The sequence below is a fragment of the Carassius gibelio genome, chromosome A7, assembly GCF_023724105.1.
Source record: "Carassius gibelio isolate Cgi1373 ecotype wild population from Czech Republic chromosome A7, carGib1.2-hapl.c, whole genome shotgun sequence".
In the NCBI taxonomy this organism is placed as follows: Eukaryota; Metazoa; Chordata; class Actinopteri; order Cypriniformes; family Cyprinidae; genus Carassius; species Carassius gibelio.
Window position 1 is genome coordinate 1047321 of NC_068377.1, and position 24968 is coordinate 1072288.

At 38.9% G+C, this 24968-nt stretch overlaps 1 protein-coding gene across 37 annotated transcripts in view; it reads right to left on the reverse strand.

Annotated features, from left to right (window-relative positions):
- Nucleotides 1-24968, reverse strand: part of LOC128017574 (receptor-type tyrosine-protein phosphatase delta) — a 294348-nt gene that overhangs the window by 234330 nt on the left and 35050 nt on the right. For all 37 annotated transcript variants that reach the window (XM_052602980.1, XM_052602992.1, XM_052602991.1 and 34 more), the window contains exon 3: nucleotides 5513-5536. The gene's annotated coding sequence lies outside the window, so the exon portion shown is untranslated. The remainder of the gene's footprint in view (nucleotides 1-5512; nucleotides 5537-24968) is intronic.

Sequence of the window (24968 nt, forward strand, 5' to 3'; positions counted from 1 at the left end):
AAGTGAGTGAAATGTAATTAAAATGCTACGGCACAGACCTCAGAGCAGCTTAACACACATTAACATGGCGTATCAACACAGAACATCATAATGCATGTCTGAAGATGAACCAGTGTAATATTTTCTCATATGTCAGCATTCGTAATGATATCTATTGTTTCTCCAAGGCATGTTAGTAGAGCTAAAATTGGAGCAGTAATGCAATCTGGAGCACATTAGCACTGCTCTAATGTAAAACGCAGCACACCGAGGGTATGCACAGCACACTAAAGCAGGTGGATCAGCTCAGACCTGACCAGACATCCACAAACGCACTGAGGATCTTCTCAAGTGTTACTGGGCGGCTAGTTTCTGGTTCATAATTGGATGGTGTCACAAAAATGTAACTTATGCCTGTTTGTCCCTTTGACTGACACTCAATAAATCATTAACACACCAAAAGATGTGAAGGTAAGGACAACGTTTCCTTTTATATGTCAAAACAAAATAGTGGGGGAAAAATAATTACAAAAACATTATAAAACAATTAGAATTAGAATTAAACTATTTTCAATTCGTCTAATAAGAATAATAAGAATATCTGTACATATATCAATAAAGTGTCTGTTAAATTTCGGCGTTTAAAAAAAACAAAAAAAACAAAAAAACAAAACATTGTTGGATTTTCTGTTTGTTGCTTCCCCTTAAATTAATCTAAATTAATACATTTAGAAAAAATAATTTTCAATATTGAATGTGTCAGTTGTTGCTCATTAAATTACTATTTTAAAAGTACCTAGTTGTTTATTTGTTTCCCCCCCCCCCCAGAGATATTATGAAAAATAATGGAAATTGTGCCAACCAACCTACCCTGTGCCTTTCCTACCAAAGAAAACAAGAAAAAAAAAAAAAAAAAAAAAAAAAATATATATATATATATATATATATATATATATATATATATATATATATATATATATATATATATATATATATATATATATATATTCTTTTATATATATTTTTTTATTTATTTAAGGTTAATAACAAGTTTATGTGTTATACATTACTGACAGCTAGCCTAGAAATATCCCTGTTGTTAATTTCATAAATGGTCCCTTTTGGTATCAATGACATTTCAGCAGCTTACCAACATGCTGACCTGCTCGTACAATGTTGGAATATAAACTTCATTATTAGCCTTTGTGATCATGTAATTAAATGCTTAAATCCTTGTGGGGCCAGTGTTTCCTCAAATCAGTCTGATCAGGCTTAATTAATTGCTAGAGACAATAAATGAAAATGAGAAGAAATTCATTCGTTCCATTAAAACAGCTGAGAGCATGAGCTGTGCAGAGAGCAGGTTACAGAAAACAGCTTCAGTTCACATTTCCACAAGTTTCTACCGTTTCTAAAAATAGAGACAAAGGGAAGAGGCCTAGACCCTGGAGACCAAACCCTCCCTCATTCTCTCTCTCTCTCTCTTTCTCTCTCTCTCTCTCTCTCTGTTGTTAAAACTGAACTGCATGATATGCAGCTTCACTATATGCAGGTAAAATACACATTATTTTCTTATTTGAGTGTCTAATTTAGTCCTGTGTAATTTCTCATATCAAGGTAGTAATTTACAATCATTGTCTCCCTCATTGTGGACAAACAGATATTTCTGTGATTTTAGGTTGGAACCAAATGTATATTGCAATAAGATGATAATGCCTCACACAATTCAACTCTAGGCTAATACGAGAAGATGAACAACATCAGATCTAAAATCAGATCACAACATAGCTATCAAATTTTTGTAGCTCAAAATGTAGAGCATTGTGCTAGCAATACCAACATCAAGGATTCAGCTCCCAAAGCATGCAGGGACTAATAAAATGTATGTGATCACTTCCTTATCTATGACAGAATCACCTCATATTTAAACTCAAGACATAATCAGCTCAGATCTCACCTCAGAATAGAATAAGCTCAGGTCTGATTTCAGGACAGTATCAGTTCAGGTCTAATCCCAGGACAGAATCACATCAGGTCTGATCTCTGGGAATAATCACCTCAGGTCTAATCTCAGGACAGAACCAGCTCAGGTCTGACATCAGGACAGAATTAGATCAGGTTTGATCTCAGGACAGAATATCATCAGGTCTGATCTCAGGACAGAATCATCTCACGTCTGATCTCAAACAAGAATCAGCTCAGGTCTGGTCTCAGGACAGAATCAGCTCAGGTCTGATCTCTGGACAGAACCAGCTCAGGTCTTATCTCTGGAAAGAACGACCTCAGGTATGATCTCTGGAGAGAATCAGGTCTGATCTCTGGAGAAAATCGCCTCAGGTCTGATCTCAGGACAGAATCAACTTAGGCCTGATCTCAGGACAGAATCACTGTGCTGATAGTATATTATCCACCTTCACAGCTGCCAAATACAGTCATTTTTTATCGTTTTGTTTTTGTGCATTCACAGTGCTGCTCATCTATTATATTAGTGATCTAGTATTTTAAAATTCTGATGAAAACAGTAAATAATATGATGCCATTTTAACCTTCTGAAATTCCCACCAAACATCAGAATCTTACAGTTTTAATGAGCACTGAATATGTGTGTGTGCCCTACAGAGTCTTGGCATCATGTCTGACAATCTTCCCTCTCGTTCTTACTCTTCTCTTTCCCTTTCTCTAAACATCCATCTGTTATTCTCCAGAATAACAGGACAGAATCATCTCACATCTGATCTCAGAAAGAATCACCTCAGGTCTGATCTCAGGACAGAATCAGCTCAGGTCTGATCTCTGGAAAGAACCACCTCAGGTCTGATCTCAGACAAGAATCACCTCAGGTCTGATCTCAGGACAGAATCAGCTCAGGTCTGATCTCTGGAAAGAACCACCTCAGGTCTGATCTCAGGACAGAATCAGCTCAGGTCTGATCTCAGGACAGATTCAGCTCAGGTCTGATCTCTGGACAGATTCAGCTCAGGTCTGATCTCTGGACAGATTCAGCTCAGGTCTGATCTCTGGAGAGAATCGCCTCAGGTCTGATCTCTGGAGAGAATCAGCTCAGGTCTGATCTCAGGACAGAATCAGCTCAGGTCTGATCTCTGGAGAGAATTGCCTCAGGTCTGATCTCATGACAGATTTAGCTCAGGTCTGATCTCTGGAGAGAATCAGTTCAGGTCTGATCTCTGGACAGATTCAGTTCAGGTCTGATCTCTGGAGAGATTCAGCTCAGGTCTGATCTCTGGACAGATTCAGCTCAGGTCTGATCTCTGGAGAGAATCGCCTCAGGTCTGATCTCTGGAGAGAATCAGCTCAGGTCTGATCTCAGGACAGATTCAGCTCAGGTCTGACATCAGGACAGATTCAGCTCAGGTCTGATCTCTGGAGAGAATCAGCTCAGGTCTGATCTCTGGACAGATTCAGTTCAGGTCTGATCTCTGGAGAGATTCAGCTCAGGTCTGATCTCTGGACAGATTCAGCTCAGGTCTGATCTCTGGAGAGAATCAGTTCAGGTCTGATCTCTGGACAGATTCAGTTAAGGTCTGATCTCTGGAGAGATTCAGCTCAGGTCTGATCTCTGGACAGATTCAGCTCAGGTCTGATCTCTGGACAGATTCAGCTCAGGTCTGATCTCTGGACAGATTCAGCTCAGGTCTGATCTCAGGACAGAATCGGCTCAGGTCTGACCTCAGGACAGAATCAACTTTGGTCTGATCTATTATATTAGTGATCTAGTATTTTAAAATTCTGATGAAAACAGTAAATAATATGATGCCATTTTAACCTTCTGAAATTCCCACCAAACATCAGAATCATACGGTTTTAATGAGCACTGAATATGTGTGTGTGCCCTACAGAGTCTTGGCATCATGTCTGACAATCTTCCCTCTCGTTCTTTCTCTTCTCTTTCCCTTTCTCTAAACGTCCATCTGTTATTCTCCCCTGGGGCCTTATTATTCACTTCATCCAGGGGTTTCACTCTTCTCTCCTCTCCTCTCCTCTCACTCCAGTGTGTTTCCGGGCTCGATTTCCAAACACACACACACACACACACACACACACACACACACACACACACACACACACACACACATATTCCCCTCTGTGCTCTCTGGAATCTTCGACACCATTTTGTTTCCAGTAGGTGTTGAGCTGTAAATAGGTCACTGATCCGGATCCCTAATGGTGGTTAAAGAAAGTGTGCAGATTGATTTTTTTTTGTGGATAGCCTAGAAACTGGAACACAAAGGGGTTCTAGAGGCCCGATCCATCCCATGACCCCACAGTCACTCCAGACTTCCTGTTCATCCAGGCGTGATGGCAGCACACAGAGAGTGTTCACACAGACAGGTGAAAAAGCTCTTACTGAAGGCACATGTAAGTATTGCACAGAGAAGAAGTGCTTTTGTTTGTAATGTAAGATGCTGCATCTATCTCTGACGCATCAAATATTATTTATTTGACATGTACAACATATCCACATACTCCTATGAGAAATCATTATTTTGATTAATAACCTGTATTTTCAAGCCCATATTTTATTGGGAAAAACTTACAATTTATTATTTATAATAATTATTTAATACATATTTATTTCTCTGGTGGCGAGCTACATTTACATTTCAATAAAATTCACATTTGAAGGGAAATAAAATTCTGTGTTTGTCTTTTCAAGATTGTTCTCTTAGTGAGGCCATTGCAGACTTCCACTGATTCTCTATCAGGTTAATTATGTTTTCCATTAGCTAACCCTACCACTAGCCCTAAACCTACCCATCAGAAAAGCATGTGCAGATCTTCTCGCTGACTTATACGCATTTTTAACTAGTGACAACCATTCAAATGTCTCAACAGCTGGTTGCCAAAGTATTTCACAATTAAATATACACACATAGATATTAGTTTTTCAGTCATGATGGGCAGTTTTCAGGGATTTTTATTTATTTATTTGTATTATCTTATATTAAAAATTTATATGTTATGACTATTATTATTAATTACATTAAATGCATATTTTTTGTATTCTTACATATTTATATTATACACTATTTATACCAAATGATTCAATATTTGAGACATTTCTTTGGTTGATAGTAAATTCTACATAAATAAAAAAAACAATAAATCAATCAATCAATAAATAAACAGTAAGTTCAAATGTCTAAAGCTCGCAAGAATTCTCGGTCTTGTTTTTTTCTATCTGTTGTGACATTATACTTTTCTATTGACATATACTGTAGGTGGTAAAATTGTTCCATTGTGAAAATATCTAGATAAGCATATACAAATGTTGATGATCAAAATCAATAGGAAAATGATGAAAATTGTAGTTTGCAGTTAGAATGACGTCTATTCTGGTCATTTGAGGCCTGAACAATTATTATTATTATTATTATTATTATTATTATTATTATTATTATTATTATTTTATTGTATTTTGTTAAGTATATAGTCACTGTTCTGTAGCAGCTTTTAAGGTCAATATTTATAAAAATAATAAAAATAATAATGTAACAGAAAGCACATGTCTTACCTTTCTGAAAACTCTTGGTCACATCTGCAAGCAAATAAAAAGAGAAGGGAGGGAGAAGAAGAAAGAAATGTCAGCAAGTGAGCAAGTAAACAAGGGAATATTGTGAATAATGACCACGGCCTGTAAGAACACAAACCCTGCTGAACCTACAGAACCTCATTAATCTTTGCGTTTGCTCAAGTTACATTAATATTTGTCAGAATCTCTGGGAGACTTTCATTGTGCTAACTATTCATTTTGAGCTCGATTTATGTCTCATTTTGAGATGCCACCGTTCATTTCTACAGAACGACAGCAGGATGAAATGAGACCGAAGTACAATGAGAACGAGTCAATGTGTTTGTGTGAAATGATATTTAATAGGTCACTCCAGACTCATTATGTAAGAAGGTCAGAGATCAGCTTCATCATAACGACATCCTGAGAGAGAATCCATCACACACACACTCACGTGGAGTTCAGCCATCTTTAAGGGTAATTGTTGTTTGCTGAAAGTATTACGAAATATATATATTTTTTTACACACACATGGAAGTATGGAAGTAACTGTGAGATTACTCTTTATGTCGCTCGTGTTTGAAGGATCTGCACTGGAGCTCAAGAATAAAGATTCCATAATCAGATTATCCCCTAAAAACAAGGTCAAAAGAATGGAAGAAAAAATCCTCATTTCTCATTCTCACCTTCATGTAAAGCTCTTTTCTGAATTATTTTACCCGTGACCTCCAAACAAACACCTGCAGAGAACGCTGGATATTTACAAAGAATACATCAAACAAACGCAACATCTGTGTAACACACACACACCCTCTCTCTCTCTCTCTCTCTCTCTCTCTCTCTCTCTCTCTCTCTCTCTCTCTCTCTCTCTATCTGCCATCCAGGCAGAACAATCTAGAAGTGATCCTGTATACTGTTACTGTTTTACTTTTCCAAAAGCACGTATTAATCTAATAAACCTATTAATCTCACTGAACAGTAATTCAATTAGATTTTATATTTCTTATGAATGTATTTTTAATAAGTTGTTGATATTATGTTAATATTTGATCTAACATTAAATCTGTATGATTTAACAGTTAAAAACAATTCTCTTTGATATGCAGTTCAATCCAGTTCAAGTAACAATGATCTGGTTTGGTATTATTTTAAATACATTCACTGGATTCTTTAAATACTGATAATATTTTATAATAATAAACTATAATAATAATAATAATAATAATAATAATAATAATAATAATAATAATAATAATAATAATAATAAAGCTGTTCCTGCACTGAAAGTAGCTTGAAATATTATATAATATATAAGTGTGTGTGTGTGTGTGTGTGTGTGTGTGTGTGTGTGTGTGTGTGTGTGTGTGTGTGTGTGTGTGTGTGTTTTAATTTAACTGTTTTCTGTCAAACGATAATGTGATTATTGATGCTGATGTATTACTTCAGAGCAATAATCTGATAGCGGTCAGGTTACGCTCAGTTCTGTTTAGAGACGAGTCTCATCTAGAGTCTGCTCTGATTGTGTTTCAATTAGCATGTGACAGGAGCATTCCCTCAGCACATGTTTCACTTTAACCTGACCAGCGGACCGTTAACTAAACCAGCTGCCTTTAACACTATAGAGCCAAGATGGCTGCTGGACCGAGTCCAAACCACAATAAACATAACTAGAGAGAGAGAGAGAATAAATAGACAGTTTCAAGTCTAATATTCTGCTGGTGTTCATTTGCATCATGTTTGAAATCGCTCTGAACTTCATAAACACAGTAAGAACTGGATCAAACATTAATGCAGCAGAGACGCCGAAATCCTGCCGTAACTCCCTGAGCTTAGCATTTATATGACACATTATCCAAATGAGACGAGGTAAACATAAAGATTATATTTCCCCTTTCAGAACTGCTGGAAAAACACGTAAGCAAAAAGAATCAGCTCGAAATTCAAGTCAAACTATCAACATTAATAAATGTCTGTGGGGGAAAAGGCCTATGATCCATTGACTCACTTTTGCTTCTCTGTTCACAAGTCTGTGTGTGTGTGTGTGTGTGTGTGTGTTTATGACCTAACTATACTTGTGGGGATGAAATTGCAAAAAGTTGCCTCATTATAAACAACTCAAATAGTAACTTGTCCTCAAAAGCATAAAATGGCCCAAAGAGACTCAACAATGCATTTATTCAATTGTGAAGGGCCAGAGGTTGCGAGCGAAAAAACAACAACAACAGTCATACAGTGTACAGTCATCAATGCTATATGACTTACTACTAATTTTCACTCTGTGGTTCTAAAATGCCTTTTCTGGTCAAATGCTCAAAAACAGAATGTGTTTCTGTTCCACTCTATCTTCAACACTATGAGGAATTAAGTATCTCTACTATTATGAGTTTTTATTTGTTTGTTGTTGATTTGTTTGTTTGTTTGTTTTTCACATTCAAACCCAAAATATTTTGGAATGTGACAATGTTGACACTGCAAATGTTTTGAAATATAAAAGCCATGAGTTATTATACTACTACTACTACTACTATTAATAAGAAATCACACATCATTACTAGTTGTGATGTGTGATTTTTCACAAAACAAACTAAACAGATCCATATTATTGGTAGGCCTTGTACCATGGCTCATTTGGGATCTAACTGCAGCACTTTTAATAATATTAGACCAAAAACAACAAAGAAAGTCTACAGGTAAACAAACATAATTTTAAGTTAACACTAAACAAAGAACTGAACAAACTGAGGGCAAATAATTCACAGGCAGATAATGAGCAGCTGGAACAAAAGAAACAAGAACGAAACATAGTTAAACAAATTATTACACAGTTCTGTGGAATACTTGATTCTGATTGGTCAGTCACGACATTCCAAAATCTGTTATCCCTTAATAACAACCTGTAAAAGCTAGTAACACAGGCCCATCCGTTCCATTTCGGGGAACTAGGGTTACATACATAACCCAGGATGTTCCCCTTCAGGAACTACCGCTGCATGAACTCGCAGTGAGAACGCTATTACCCACGTCCCCATACAAGCCAGTCCCCGTAGTGTGGTTAGGAAACACAAGCCGATGAGAGAACCTGGGCCCAGTAGTAGAGCTAAGATCAAGACTATAAAATCTGAAAAATGTGTGCGGTGAGGACCATTCTGCCATATCACAAACATCTTGAAGATCAGCCCCAGCAAGAAGAGCTTTAGAAGCGGCCATACTCCTAGTAGAATGGGCTCGTACAGCCAAAGGTGACGGTTGGCCTGCTGACTCACATGCAGGTGAGATGGCCTCAACCACCCACTTGCTCATCCTTTGCTTAGATGCAGGACCCCCCTTGTTGGGTGACCCGAAACAGATAAGCAACTGTTCTGATTTTCTCCACAGGGCAGCTCTATGTACATATGCATCTAAAACCCTCACTGGGCATAGCAAATTGAGTTTCTCCTGATCAGACATCAAAAAAGGAGGAGGACAGAAAGCCTGCAGTACGATAGGTCTAATTACCGTAGTAGGAACCTTAGGAACATATCCTGGTCTAGGATGAAGAAAAGCCTTAGCCATGCCAGGAACAAATTCCAGGCATGAGGTAGCCACAGAAAGTGCAAAGTGTCTTAAGAGTAAGAAAGCTTTCTGACACTTCTTCAATGGGCCTGAAGGGAGATAGGGAGAGGCCCTCTAGAACAATGGCCAGGTCCCAGGATGGAACCCTCGTACGTACTACTGGCCGCAGCCTCAAGGTGCCATGGAAGAAGCGAGATATAAGTGTTTTTTTTTTTTTTCTGAGAGAACCTCCACACTAAGGGGCGTGGTAAGCAGCTAAGGGTGCCACGTACACCTTAAGTGTGGAGTGGGATAACCCCGGGGAGAGACGGTCCTGTAAGAACTCTAGCACTGTACCAAGCTCTGGAATGGAGGATGGTCTAAACGACTTCAGTCAAGAGACCAGATTCTATGAGCTGGGCCCCCTCAGAGGCCAAGCCCACAGCCTCCATATTTCTGGACGGGGTGAAGGATCGACCCACTCGCCTGAGAGAGTAGGTCTCTCCTGACCGGTATCTCCAGGGGAGAGCTGTTGAGGAGAGACACTATGTCCGCAAACCATACTCTGGCTGGCCAGAATGGGGCGATTAACAAAAGACTGAGTCCGTCCTGGCGAACCCTCTCCATAACTCCCGGGAGCAGAGCAATCGGGGGAAAAGCATACAGGCTTGACCACGGCCATGCCTGCACCATGGCATCCAACCCTAGGGGGGCTGGATGGCTGAGAGAGAACCACAGTGGACAGTGTGATGTCTCTCGAGAAACAAATAGGTCTACTTTGGCACGACTGAAGTGTTTCCACAGGAGATCCACCACCTTGGGGTGAAGTCTCCATTCCCCGGGCCTTGGCCCCTGTCTCGACAGGATGTCTGCCCCCTGATTCAGATACCCTGGGAGATAAATAGCTCTCAGCGAAACAATTTTCCCCTGGGGCCAAATAAGGATCTGACGTGCTAGTTTGTAAAGTGGGCAAGAACACAAACCCCCCTGATGGTTTATATAAGAGAGAACTGATGTGTTGTCTATCCGGACAAGAACATGGTGGCCCTTCAGGTCTGAGAAGGAAGTGTTTCAGAGCCTGAACCAATGCCAACATTTCTAGACAATTTATATGCTACGAGAGATGATGGTCCTGCAACAGACCATGAGCCAGCCCGTGAGAGAGGCATCCGTCATTAGCGTAATGCGACGACAAGGAACTCCCAGCACAGGACCTTGGGAAAGAAACCAAGGATCTTTCCACATGATCAGGGCACGATGACACCATTGCGAAGTCAAGATCGTGGGAAACTGATTTCCCCACGGGGAGAATCCCTTGGATCTGAGCCACCACTGTAGTGGTCTCATGTGCAAGAGGCCAGAAGGTATCACGTTGGATGCTGCTGTCATGAGACCTAATAGTTTCTGAAACTGTTTCACAGTGAGTGACTGGGCCAGCTTGACCTGATGTACAGAGGGGAGAATCGAAGCAATACGAGCAGGTGACAGTCGTGCCTGCATTGTCATCGAATTCCACACTACACCTAGAAAAGTGTTTCTCTGTTGTGTATAAAGTACACTCTTCTTGGCGGTGAACCTCAACCACAAACTTTTGATGTGAGCAAGAATGACATCTCGATGCCAAACTGCCTGATGTTCAGATTGAGCTGGAATTAACAATTTATGTTAATTAAAAAAGGGAAACATTTTAAGAATTGAGCATGAAACATTTATATTTATTGATCACTAAACAATATATAACCAAAGGCTGAGATGTGGACTGGGAAGCACAAAGAGGAGCTGGGGAGCTAGACAGAACCAGTAGGGAAGGAGAGCTCACATCTGTGAGGGAGCTAGCGATGATGATGGAGTCTGAATGCCTTCTTAGGTCAAGTTGAGGCAGTGTGGGAACTGGAGGGAGCCAGCTGTGATGAGGGTCCTTGACAGCTAGACAGGACCAGTACAGAGGAAAGAGCTTGGAAGCTGGATGGTATCAATGTGGAAGGAAGTAATCCAGATGGGACCAGGAAATCCAGACAGCTGGAAGGGTCTGGCAAAGAAGGAAGAGGCTTGAGTGCAGGGACAAGGGTGGGAATTGGCCCTCTAGCATCCATTTGATGAGCCATTCCACAGCACTGGACCCCACGATGGACATAGAGCCAGGCTCTATGCCATTGTCCATTAAGGATAATACTCCGCAGATGAGTCTTAGTCTGTACACCTGCGCACAGAGTCCCTTGTATAAGACCATGCTGAGGGACTCATTGATGTAATGGATGACTTGAGTCAGATCTAAAATCTCACACGTAAGGTCCCTGAGGATTTGACCGAACGCTAGATCCATGGTCTTGTGTTTTATAATGGCTTGTCAGGCAATAAAGAAGAGTGCTACACCAAGTGCATGAACAAAGGAAACAGGAACAAAAGACAGGAGAAAAGGTGAAACGAATTAAAACTCCATGAAATAGAAAAAAAAAATCTTGAGTTTAATTAAAGTAACACTTTACAATGCTAAGCTACAGTTTTGTAGTGATAATTATTGATATTTCTAAGCAAAAAAGGGAATACATTTTAAGAATTGAGCATGCAACATTTATATTTATTGATCACTAAACAATATTTTGTCCTGTAAACCTAAATGTCAGTTATGGTCCAACACTTTGGGCTTAAGATAGAAATTTTACTAGTTTAAACAATATTAAAATAGATTCATTTTCACGGATAATGTATTATGGGACTGATTTCTGTTTATAAGTGTGAAACTAAGCAGTTCAGTTAAGCACTTGATTAATAATTGATCACGTCTAATCAATGTCTGGACACAATGGAGCCATGGGAGAAAATCATTCACTCCAACCTGTGTGTGTGTGTGTGAGAGTCACAGAGAGAGAGAGACAGAGAGAGAGAGAGAGAGAGAGAGACAGAGAGAGAGAGAGAGAGAGAGAGAGACAGAGAGAGAGAGAAGAGAGAGGGAAAAGAGAGTTGTGTGTGAGTGTGTGATATCAGTGTGTACTAATACATCAAAATTCTCTTTTAGCGTTGTATGCTACAGCAGCATATTAATCAAGTGTGTCATTTTTTTCTGTTTAATTAACATCACAGTCACATTTTGGTCAACAAAACTTTCAGCTACTGGAGTCAAACAGCTCACTGACATCCATCAAACTAACACACACACACACCCACACACGCACACACGCACACCATAAACTAAACTCAGCCACAACTTTATAGACAGAGACACTTTTAACATTAAAACTATGTGAATTTATGACTCTTTTCACTCGTTTTACATTGTGTTTTGCTGTGTATCATCTCTGCTCCAGCAGACCATCACTGCGCTGAAGGACTGAATCAGATTTACACTCAAATTCTCAATATACTGCACATATAAGTATAAATCAGGTTTACAGTTTATGACTATAACAGAACAAAAGACTGAAGATGCAGTTCTGAAAGATGAAGCACTGGAGGAGAGGTCAGAGATCTGCAGCACTGCTGGAGCAAACTCCAGATCTGCAGTTTCTTTATTTCTGTCAGTGGATAGAAGTGCTTAAGACAGTATTGATTCATAACCTCAGAAGCTCAAACAACAACAAATTATAGGAGCTGTTTTATTTCACATACATTATATATTAGATCTGCAAATGTTACAAACATTAGGAAAGCAAAAAAAAAAAAAAAAAAAAAAAGAAAAAAGAAGAAAAAAACCCTGGTAGTTGTGATTTTGGTAACACTTTCTATGAAGCATTATTTATAATAAATTATAAGGATGATATTAAGGCATTATAATGAATGCATAATGCCTTATATAAAAAAAAATGTATAAGGTATTGTATAATCTCATGAATATTCATAAGAACAGTTTTAATATATTATAATATTTAATGCCTTGAGAAAACTCTTATATTGTATTATAAATAATAAAAAGTGTTACAGTGATTTTTTAAATTATATTTTTCAGTGCTAAACATTAAGCAAAATAAATAAATAAATAAATAAAAAACGCTGTTTGTCTTACATGTTAAAGATATCCCAGTACAAACAAAAAAAATAAATAAACAATAAATGCTTTAAAAACAGTTGTCTCCTACATTTGTATTATAGAAACAACATATGATAAAAAACAATTTGGGCTCGGTCATTTGCATATCAGTCACACGACCAATGCCTGGCTCTGCTCTCACGCTCTCGCAGTCTCATTGGCTGTTGCTCATTGCTGATGTATTTCAAACACTCTTTTGCAAAAAACAGTAATCAGTGGATCTGAAATCTGTCAGAGGATGTGTGTGTGTGTGTGTGTGTGTGTGCTGTACTATGGCTTAAACTGCAAAGTGCACCAGACCTCATGACAACAGTCAAAAGTGAGACAAAATTCTGACCAACATACGGTTTCTCTGACAGTCAAACACCAATCAGGAGACAAACTCTACAAAACAACTCAAAACAGCCAGAGGAAAGTTTCCAAGCTGCAAACTGATGTGGGAAAGAAGCTAACAAGGACCTGATGGATGTATGCGCACACATGCACGCGTGACAGCTCAGTGTGGGCAGGAAGCAGCCGTCAGAATCTCTGAAACTGACTCAAATGAAACACAGCGATACACAACTGACAGGTAAAAATAACAGAGTTCTGAGAGACTCGCAGCATTCATCAGCGCTGGCTTTCGTCTGCCGGTGAGCGGCGGATCTGATCTGCTCTGCTGTCAGAATGAAGATCTGCCTGTGATCCTGCACTGACTCTCAATCCTGCCTGCTTCCAGACGATGGTCCTTTACCATCACTAAAGGGAATTTAACTACCAAAAATGGCTTAATTACACGAGATGAGAGACAGGTGGAGATATGCTGAAGAAACACAAGAGGCATTTCTCAATGTCAAGGATACTTCCTTGGCAGGACTGATCCTTCCAAGTCACTTCCTTCAGAGGCTAGGCGAGACTCCTCTTTCGCATTCGGAGAACACGTAGATGGAACAGGCTAGCAAGTGCACGTAATTGCGTCATTTCGTCAGTGAAAAGGTCTGTTTGAATAACGCTGTGAATGGTATCATTAAATTACATTGGACAACTTAACTAGTTATTTATAAAATAAATGCCGATGACCCAATTGTTAAATGACAGGTCCGGTTCAGTTAACCATTTGTATTTGTATAATTTTCAATATCAAGACGGTAGTAATTTGTACTGGCATTTAAACGTCAAATTTACTTACATTTACTACAGTTATAACAAATGTTTGGTAACGTAAATAAAAACCGTTAACACTCCAACTACGCTAACGTTCGACATTTTTGAATTTTTGAACTAGATAGCAAAGCTACGCGCATAGGATTGTGGGTGATTTGAGAGCGCGAAGGATACATATATGCATCCTTTCCTGTGTATGGGATATTCTTCGAACGAAGGACTCAGTCCTTGGTTGAAATTCCGAGGATCCTCGACATTGGAACAGTCCTTCGACGGATGTCGATGACTTAGCATCCTCGAAATACTGGCTTCCTTGACATTGAGAAACACCTAAGCTCTCGGAAGGATGGAGTTAGTATCTAAATCAGCACATCACCTGAAGAACATGTGAGTGGTGTGGCCAAATGATTGCTAAGGTATTCTGGATTGTTATGCAGTAATTCACATCTTAAAAATGCATTTGTATGTATATATATATATATATATATATATATATATATATATATATATATATATATATATATATATATATATATATATATATATATATATATAAAGAGTACTTGCAGATAATGTAATATTAATAAGATATATATGACACTTTCATTTGTATTAAACTTGGGGGGACACTTTGTAATAATGTCTAATTAAAAGTTTTATTATCCCAGTACACTTACACTCACTGGCCACTTTATAAGGTACACCTGTTCAATTGCTTTGCTTGGTAACACAAATGACTAATCTGCCAACCACATGCCATTGCATTTAGGCATCTAGATGTGGTGAAGAAGACTTGCTGAAGTTCAAACCGAGCATCAGTATTGTTGCTGACCATGTCCATCCCTTTATGACTACAGTGTTCCCATCTTCTGATGGCTACTTCCAGCAGGATAATGAACCAAAGCTCAAATCATCTAAGACTGGTTTCTTGAACATGACAATGAGTTCACTTTACTCAAATGCCCTCCACAGTCACCAGATCTCAACCCAATAGAGCAGCTTTGGGATGTGGTGGAATGGGAGATTCACATCATGGATGTGCAGCCGACAAATCCGCAGCAACTGTGTGATGCCATCATGTCAATATGCACCAAAATATCTGAGGAATGTTTCCAACACCTGGTTGAATCAATGCCATGAAGAATCATGGCATCTCTGAAGGCAATAGGGGGTCTATTCCGGTACTAGCAAGGTGTGCCTAATAAAGTGGCCAGTAAGTATATTTTGATGTGTTGTCTAACATACTAAAGCACAGTACCTTTAACTGTAGGGTGTTATTTGATATTCACATCAGAGAGCTGAGCAAGTACAGATAATGTTTAGGGGAGAAGGGAACTGCTGCATCTCTGTAGATGTTCACACTGAGATCATGAGACAGACCGTCTGCCTCTCTGTCAACACTAGTTTGTCTCTTTTCTCTAACACTGCAGTAACACTGGACACCGAGAAGGATTTTCCAGTTTCTCCGGCTCACGTGTGTGTTCCGTGCTCTCCTGCAGTCAGTGCTTTAGGAGTTCATTAGTAAGCGATGAGAGGAAAAACGCCTGACTGTAAGTGACTTACTAGACATCCAGGAGGAGAACAGGAAACACATTCCACTGTAGAGAGAGATGATTTGATCAGGCTTCATTATCTGACAAGCTAACAGGAAGAAAGACAACTCGATACATTCAAATCTGTGCTGGACAACAACTCAATCTCTTCTACATCAAGGATGGTAGAAAAACTATCTGCAACTCCACTCAATCCTCTATTACAGTCTCAGAGAGGCTGAGCAGAGAGTTTAGCTTATCACCGCTGTCATGACAACCTCACTGTACCTGTATCACTGCTGCCATGACAACCTCACTGTACCTGTATCACCGCTGCCATGACAGCTTCACTGTACCTGTATCACCGCTGCCATGACAACCTCACTGTAACTGTATCACCGCTGCCATGACAACCTCACTGTAACACCGTTGCTATGACAACCTCACTGTAACTGTATCAACGTTGCCATGACAACCTCACTGTAACTGTATCACCGCTGCCATGACAACCTCACTGTAACTGTATCAACGTTGCCATGACAACCTCACTGTAACTGTATCACCGCTGCCATGACAACCTCACTGTAACTGTATCAACGTTGCCATGACAGCCTCACTGCAACTCTACTGAAAATCACCATGACAATCTCTAAACAACCAACTTAACAGGACTGTGACAATCTTATGTCAGATCTTACACTATTCTAGTGACAATACAACTCTCAGTCATCATGACAGCCTCACTGCAACTCTACTGATAATAACCATGACAATCTCTAAACAATCATCTAAAACAACCATACTGCAACTCTAGCCTCCCCTTTTCTCAGTCACCATGACGACCTCACTGTAACTGTACTTCCCATTCTATTATAGTCACCATGACAACATCATGCTCTTCTCCATCCTAGACAACATGACAACCCTGTCACTGTTCATGTAACAGTACATGTCCATTGACCAGTGGACAGACAGTGTGAGGCATTTCCACAGCATTGACTGACGTTTGAACACTTCCTTCAAACTTTATCATGAGTATGCCAGTCTCTTTATTTTTCTCTCACAACTACAGAAAACACACACGTGGACACAAACACACACACAATGTGATTGACAATAGAGGACCCTCACAGCTGCAGTGTGTGTGTGTGTGTGTGTGTGTGTGATAGTGTAGTGTTATACATAGGCGTCTGTCTTTGTTTACAAGCAGACTTTGTGAGCAATCTCCGGCTTCACAGTATGATCCATGCTTCCACACACACACACACACACACACACACACACACACACACACACACACACACACACGCACAGAGGCAGGCAAAGAGAACAGATGGCCCAGGTTGGTACGTAGGCACAGAAAATATCCTAAATTCTGTGTGTGTTTAGCATGAAAAATCTCAACAGCAATGAGACCGTTAACCATCCCTAGTCCTAACTGGACATGAATGTGTCAGTATTTGTTGGGGTGGTGCAGTGCAGTGGATAAGTCACATGTCTCTGGTGTGAGAGACCCGGGTTCGAATCCACTGTGAGACACCAATGTGTCCCTGAGCTGCTCCAGAGGCGTGCGACCTCTGACATATATATCAATTGTAAGTTGCTTTGGATAAATGTAAATGTAAATTAGTTCCAGTGATGTGCATGCATGACAAAGACACGTCCCTTATTTTTCTGGGAGAATTATATTACATTGCACCACCAACACAATGATTTCCCTTTCTCCCGTTACATGAGAAATATCTTTAATGATTGATTTAACGTTGCCTTGTACCTCACATGTGCAGTGACAATAAAGTTGAGTCTAAGCTAATCTAAACAAACTTTGTTTATTGTTTTGGACTAAAACGTTCATCTACATCTTGCTGTACCTATACATATCCAGACGCACCTATAAATACTGAAAAATCTCCCACAAGCCTCCCTGCCAGCTGTTGCCATGGAAACGGCCCCATTGGTTGGCACCGTGAGCTCATAGGAGTGCCAAGTAGCTGACATCCCATAGTTAACACAGGAGACAGTGGTGTAAATGATATTATTATTAGTGTGAAGAAGTCAACAAATAAAAGAATCCATGTTTGTATTTCCGAGCAGACACACAACACACGTCTACACCTTCATTAGAATAAATGAATATAGAAATAAACAGCTCTCGTCTGGATCCACAGAAAACTCTCGCTGTGTTTGGACTCAGGTCGCATCATTTTTTAGCATTTATTCATTTTCTATTAGTGCTCTGTTCTGCATGTTAAATTTGACTATTTTTTATCAAATTTTTCAACCCAGGAACATAAAAAAGAGAAATCTATATTTTGCATAAGCAATCATGTTAAAATAAATCTATAAAGAAATTTTAGCTTTCATTTATTATCATTAAGATTTCATAATTTCATGAAAATTAAGCACATTTGCCCACAATTTTGACATTGATGTAATCCAACGAACAAATCAACAAATGAATAAATATTTACAAATAATATTTCTAATAAATAATATGACGTTCTTCTCCAGATGTGAATCTTTAACTACATCATATGAAGAATCTAAGACTAAACGTCCTTATTTCAAGCAGAAATCACTGAAAGTTCAGCGAGTGAATCAGATGTTGATTGATTCACTGATGGTTTCGTCAGACTGATTCAGTTCGTGTGAGTTGAATGGACTGGATCATAAGAGTCATCTGTTTGTTTGTGAAGTGGTCCACACTGTTCGTCTGCACATGTGTTTGCGTGCGCAGGTGTCCTTTATATTTCATCACATTCATTTCAGACTGCAAGCTCACAACTCCAGGATAAAATCAAGCATCCTTTGCCATGCTGAAGAAATGCACTTATGATACATACAGAAACACAGAAAGGTGCGTGTGAGGATTTAGGATTAGCACATAGAAAAAATAAATAAAAATAAATAAATAACAGAACAGAAAAGAAGCGAGCGGAAAGTTCTAATGTGTTGAAAAACAGAGTGTGAGAAAGTGTGTGTTTAGTTCAGAAAAGAGCAGAGCAAAGCCTGAGAAATCTCAGCGGCTCAGAGTGAATCTCACTCTAATGCCATTTATTATAACAGAATTATATGTCTGTGTGTGTGTGTGTGTGTGTGTGTGTGTGAGAAATCAGTGGGATGTGATGAATGTTCCTGTCAAACGCGTTGGCTTCTACAGTACACGGTGCTGCAGCTCAATTAGCACTGCTCCGCCGCGACCTTTGACCCCGTCTCTCAGCGATCCCACATCATCCAGACGCCTCTTTCAAACTTACATGACCTACAGAATAATGTAGGGAAATGCACAGGCGTCATTTACAGGGGACGTTTCGCTTGGATTTGTCAGTGTGTGTTATACTGAGTGGATGTTTCGCTCTACATTCAGTGTGAAGCTCGTCTGTGATCTCTTCAGAACATTTCTTGCTTCCCATTCTAATAAACTTACAAACTGAATAAACATCTTCCCATCCCGATACACATCCACCATTATTTAGCATTTTTGTAGCTCAAACTGTAACGCAAGGTCATAGGTTTGATTCTCAGGGAATCCGTCAAATGATTAAATGCAAAGCAAGTTTGTGTAAAAGTGACTGAGTTTGGGACCAAATGCAAAAACAAAACCAACAACTGACTGATCCAAAACGATGCACCAACCCAACAAACAGATGAACTGTATCAGGTGCATTAAAACTGTGCAGAGCAGGGAGTCCCCAAGACTGACTAACTGACTAACAGTGGCAGAATTCAGAAACTAGTCACTAAATCATATGTCAGTTATGATGATATAAGAATTATGCCTGCTTGGACAACTGAAGTTGACATTGTAAATCATTTTCAACTTGATCAAACTGAACAAAGACTCCATTGCAGACCTGATCTTTGGATCAATCCAGTCAGAAACAGTAAAGATATATATCTGAGCCACAAGGAGCCCAAATACACGATTTTTCTGACAGCAGAGAATAGAAACCCTTGTAAACAGACTAAACTAAACTAAACTAAACTAAAACTGAATAAATACTGTAATAGAAAACAAATATAATAATATATATTATATTTAACATAATAAAAATAATATAAAAATATAGCAATATACAATATTAATTATCACTAAAATAAATAAAAAATAAAATATTACTAATTAAAAAATATTGCTAATATAAAAATAAAAATTAGCTGAAATCAAATAAAGTCATCTTTTTTAAATCTAAGCTAGTTGCCAATACTATACAGACATTCAAAAACAAACTGATAAAAATGACAAAAATACACAATAAAATTGAAAACAAAAACTATACAAATAAAAACTAGTTCAAATGAATACTAAAATCTCTAACAGCATCTGAGTGAATGGATGGGATTCATAGCCATCATGTGTCTCATTGCAGAATGTGTGTGGGATAATACTAGAACTCAGTGTTTTCACAGCAAACTGCAGGCCTGTGTTTAAAAGACACTTGACATTTGAGGAACAGCCTCTTTCCCTGCGAGCGGCCGAGCGTTTGAGGATCCTGCTGACATTTACAGGACGATGAGCTACAGATAAGAGCGCTGCTAGACACGACGTGTGCTGAAGATGTGTCCCTGGCGGTGACGGCGCTGTGTTCCAAACTACAGGCTATTTAAATTAAGAGACCTTTTAGGTCTTATGAACGTCTTTTATATTGGTCATTTCCATCATGCTTACAAATAATATTGATTACTATCAGAAGAACCTCAAAAAAGCCTTGTCATCAGTACCAAAAAAAAAATAAAAATATGCATATATATATATATATATATATATCGTTTGGAGCGCACACTTAAGTTTGGTCTGTTTTTAAAAAAGACACTTGACAGATTAGAAAAATGTACGCTATGTCTACACAAGTTGTGTTCCAAATTTGAGGCGTTCGGATCCAAATGCAGTATTTATTTAGAGAATGGTAAGACAGGCAGAAATCGGGAATAGCGTCAGGTGTGTCATGGACAACCAGAATCAAAACCAGAAACAAAACCAGAAACAAGCGTAGATCGGGGCTGGCAGGAGAGAAATCAGAGTCGAATACACAATCCAAAGGTCAAACACGAGAATAACAAACACAGAGGAAAACCGCTCTGAAATGTCAGACACGTTAAACAAGACTTCACAGTGAGTGAGAGTAATTGTGGTGCTTATATGTGTGTGTAAATGAGGTGCAGGTGGCAAGGAAATTGGCTGATGAATGAGGTGCAGGTGTGGCAAGGTGACTGTGATGCAGTGACTCATGGGAGATGTAGTTCGGGTGTGGTGCAACAGCATGAGAGGTGCTAGAGTCCAAGTTAGAGTCCGGTTCTAAACATGGGTTCAAAACAGTCACGTGCAAACGTAAAAATAGGCCTACGTTCCACTTAAAAAAAAAATCACAACTGTGCGAATGACTGCATGAGTCATTAGTTCACAGACGTTTTTTCTGTTGTTTTTGTTTTCTGTTTATATGTACATAGATAGCCCTGAAGATGCCTAACAATGATATACCTTTAGTTAAGTTATACCTTAAGAGTCTTCGTATCGCGTTAAGAGACAATGTTATTTGGAAACGCAGCCCAGGTATGTTGCGTTTCATGCGTAATGGAGATTCCAAAGCATTCTTTTTTTGGTCAGAACCATCGATAGCAATTGCGGATAGGCCTGTCCTATGCACCGAAACTTTTAACAATGCAACAAAATATTTGAAGAGCATCAAGCTATTACAATCAATATTATGTTTACGCACAGATAACATAACAGTAGGCTATATTAGTCAATATTTTTATTAGGCTAAGCAGTGATTGGATAATCTTTTTTTTTTTTTTTTTTTTGCTGTCCTGTACTGTCTGAAATTGTTAACTCTGTGGCAAAGAATGTGCAAAACAGATTTAACTAATGATGAAGTCAATCAGGATACATAACACAGCCAACTATAGGCCTACACCCAACATTGTCTGATGTAGGCTAGACGAAATTGCGTTACTCAGTTTTGTGGTAACGTTAGCCATGTTCTTTACCTTGCAATAAAATTTGAAAAAAGTGCATCTAATGTGATTGGCTTAACTGATTTGATTTCGGGTGCGGGTCGGGTGCCGGTTCTATTTTGAGCGGGTCGAGTCGGGTGCAGATTTTAATTAGTGCTGCTGTCGGAAAACGGGTCGGATGCGGTTTTAAGCACTGTGGGTATGGGCGGGTGCAGGTTTTACAAAATCGGACCCGTGCAGCTCTCTGGTCCAAGTGATGATATAGTGACATCTGGTGGTTGATGGGTGGAATGATCCTGAGTGGAGTGCCCTCTACAGAAGTTCATGGGCACTCCAGCTAATGATCGTGACAATATCTAAAAAAAAATAACTTTCAGTAACACTTTCTTTGGTTGCAGTATCAAATGTGTTATCTTCTCCTTTTCCATGCATTTGTTTAAAGGAAACCTTGGCAATATTAACATATTTCACTGATTGTTTTAGTGTTCATTTGCTGTTCTCCTGTTGGTTCTTCATCTTTCTTGTCTGAGCTTCTTCTCATTGCTGTTATCTAGTTCTCTGAGCCGCTGGACGTGAAGCTATTTCTGCTTCTGTTTCACTTGTCTTCAATCCTAGATTCATTTCTGTTTTTAAGAACAGCCGCAGGCGGCTCCGAATGAGTAAACATTTCATCTCTCATTGTGAAAGTCAGAATTATTATCTTCCGCCGGCTCATTCTGATGCCGCGTCCTGAAGGCCTTCTGACCAGGCCATGGAAAATCATGCAAAATAAGCCCTGAACGTGTTTATGCATGAACGCCTCATCTTATGCGAACCCAACGTCTCATAAATTAAACATCTGCTTTTGGTTTACAGATGAGCTATAAGTTTCATTAAACACTTATGAAAACCTGACGGACCATTCCAGTGATATTCATCCTAATAAAAACCCTCCTGACCTGCTCTGCTCCGAATCCAGACTGGACTTCAGGATCAGATCAAAATCTCACAAGAAACCATGATTCATGAAAACTTTTTTATTCTTTCTACTTCAAAATGTCATGTTTAATTCATTGGTACTTGATTTTTCTTGGTAATTGTTTGTGAAATGTATTAGCGATTTCTAAATGAAAACTGTTATATCCCACACCAAACACTTGGCGTAGAAACATTGTCACAAATGACAGAAATGACAAGTAACACATGAAATTAAAAAATGCATTTAAAATAAGTAAATAAATAAAAATAAATTAATTTGTATTTGCTTGTAAAATGTAATCCAATAATCTTGGTTTTATTTCAACTTCTAACAATTATATTTTACAATGGAAGCTCAAACTAAATTGCCAAAATGCTATTTTACCAAAGTTTGGTACTTGCAGTAAATACAGTTTAAACCCTTTGAGCCCAACCCCCCCCCCCCCATCTAAATAAATAAATAATATATAAAAATCTTGCAGATTTAACCTAAACAGATTAATATGTGGTAACAGGGTTTTTTTTAGATAAATATGAGGTATTTTGGAAACTTTAGATGAATCCCACAAGTTTGAACAGTGAAATCCTGCCATCACAAACAGAACGTGTCAAAGCTGTGCTTCATCGTAGATGAAATCACAGAGCAACAGACCTGATCACTGCTCTCCTTCTTTCACTAACAACAGTAGACCAGACGGATATCAGAAGAGTCAGTCTGTGTGTGTGTGTTTGCCCTTGGTGAATTTTTCTATTACTAGTTCACATAAACTTCCTCAAATTTCCCTGATGAGGAAATATTCCTCACATTGCTGCTATGAAATAGAAATTGGAGCAGAGATTCAGCATCTTTCTGACCCATTTAGCAGCTTCGCTTTCTGTGTTTTCCACACTGAAGCACTGCCTTATTTGCTGATGTTAGAGTTGTTTTCTGAAGTCTGACTCACAACTTCTCAGCTGTTCTCGAGTGTGTCTCATCTGCAGGTTTTATTTGTATTATAATCAGTAGTAGTATTTTTTATTTTATTTTATTAGCTGAAATCAGTCTGTCATGAGCACCAGTTAATGACATATGATTAGTGACTAAATTAGAGACTCTGTCTGTCTTTCTGTCTCTCTGTTTGTTTGTCTCTCTCTCTCTCTCTCTCTCACACACACACACACACACACACACACACACATGTATCTTGCAGCCACTGCTGCTGTGTGTCCCTCTCCTAATAATATCTTTATTTGTTCTGTTTCACTAATGGCTGTAAAGTTCTTTATTAGGTTGGTGAATTTGTTGAAGTAGAGGTCTCTTATGGAGGTGTATTTCTGACAGTGAAGGAGGAAGTGTGTTCTGTCTGGATCTCTCCTGTCTGACAGTGAGCACACACTCTCCTCTCTGCGTAACCAGCTCTTTCTGTGTCTCTCTATCTTTCTTTCTCTCTATCTGTATGTCTGCTCTTACTCTTACATTCATTCTTTAAATTCTGTCTGTCAGACGGCTATATGCTGTAATTCATCGGCCGTCAGTGTAGTTTGAGCTTGCGGCTTTGATCAGCATGTGAGTGCTTTTCTCCGGGTGTTTCATGTTCAAATATACCGTGATCAGCGTCCGTCCAGAGCAGCAGGACCAATCAGAGCTCAAGTCACAGATCTCACAGAAAACACATGCGTGCTGTGCTCTTATAGCCGCCCTCGCTCAGGGTAATGAGTGTGTCTGCTGAAATTGCCTGTGCAAATGTCTTGCACTGCTAGAACTAAACATAAACGGCATTCAGCGGGACGTGGAAGCAGCAGGGAGCCGTTTCTCTAGAAATGTCATGTTTTATATGCATGTGTTTGTTGGTTTATTTCCCTGCTGAAGTGAAGAACTGAAGCGTTCAGAAACTCAGACTAAATCACACACTGACTGTGAGCTGAAATCAACATGAAATAATATTTACTATCCACTATACTTCAGTCAAGATATCCAATTACAGGGAGAACTTTACAGCCAATCACCTGAGCTGTAAATGTCATGTGACTCCTTGTGCTTAACTGTACTGAATGTGCACTTGTAGTGTCTTTCAAATCTTAAAATTATATTTATTAACTGTGCTTGCAGAATATAAATGAAATAAAAGGACACTTAAGTGACTTAAAGAGAGACAGTTACATGACTGTTTGGTAACACACTTAAGTGCACTTTTAAAAAGTGACCTTTGTAATAATGACAAATTAAATGTTTTACTTTAAAGTTTACCTTAAATCATTATGTTTTAATAATCTTCTGTGGTGTTGTAAAGAAGTACACTTATTTTGATGTGTTGACATACTAACAAACAAATGAAAA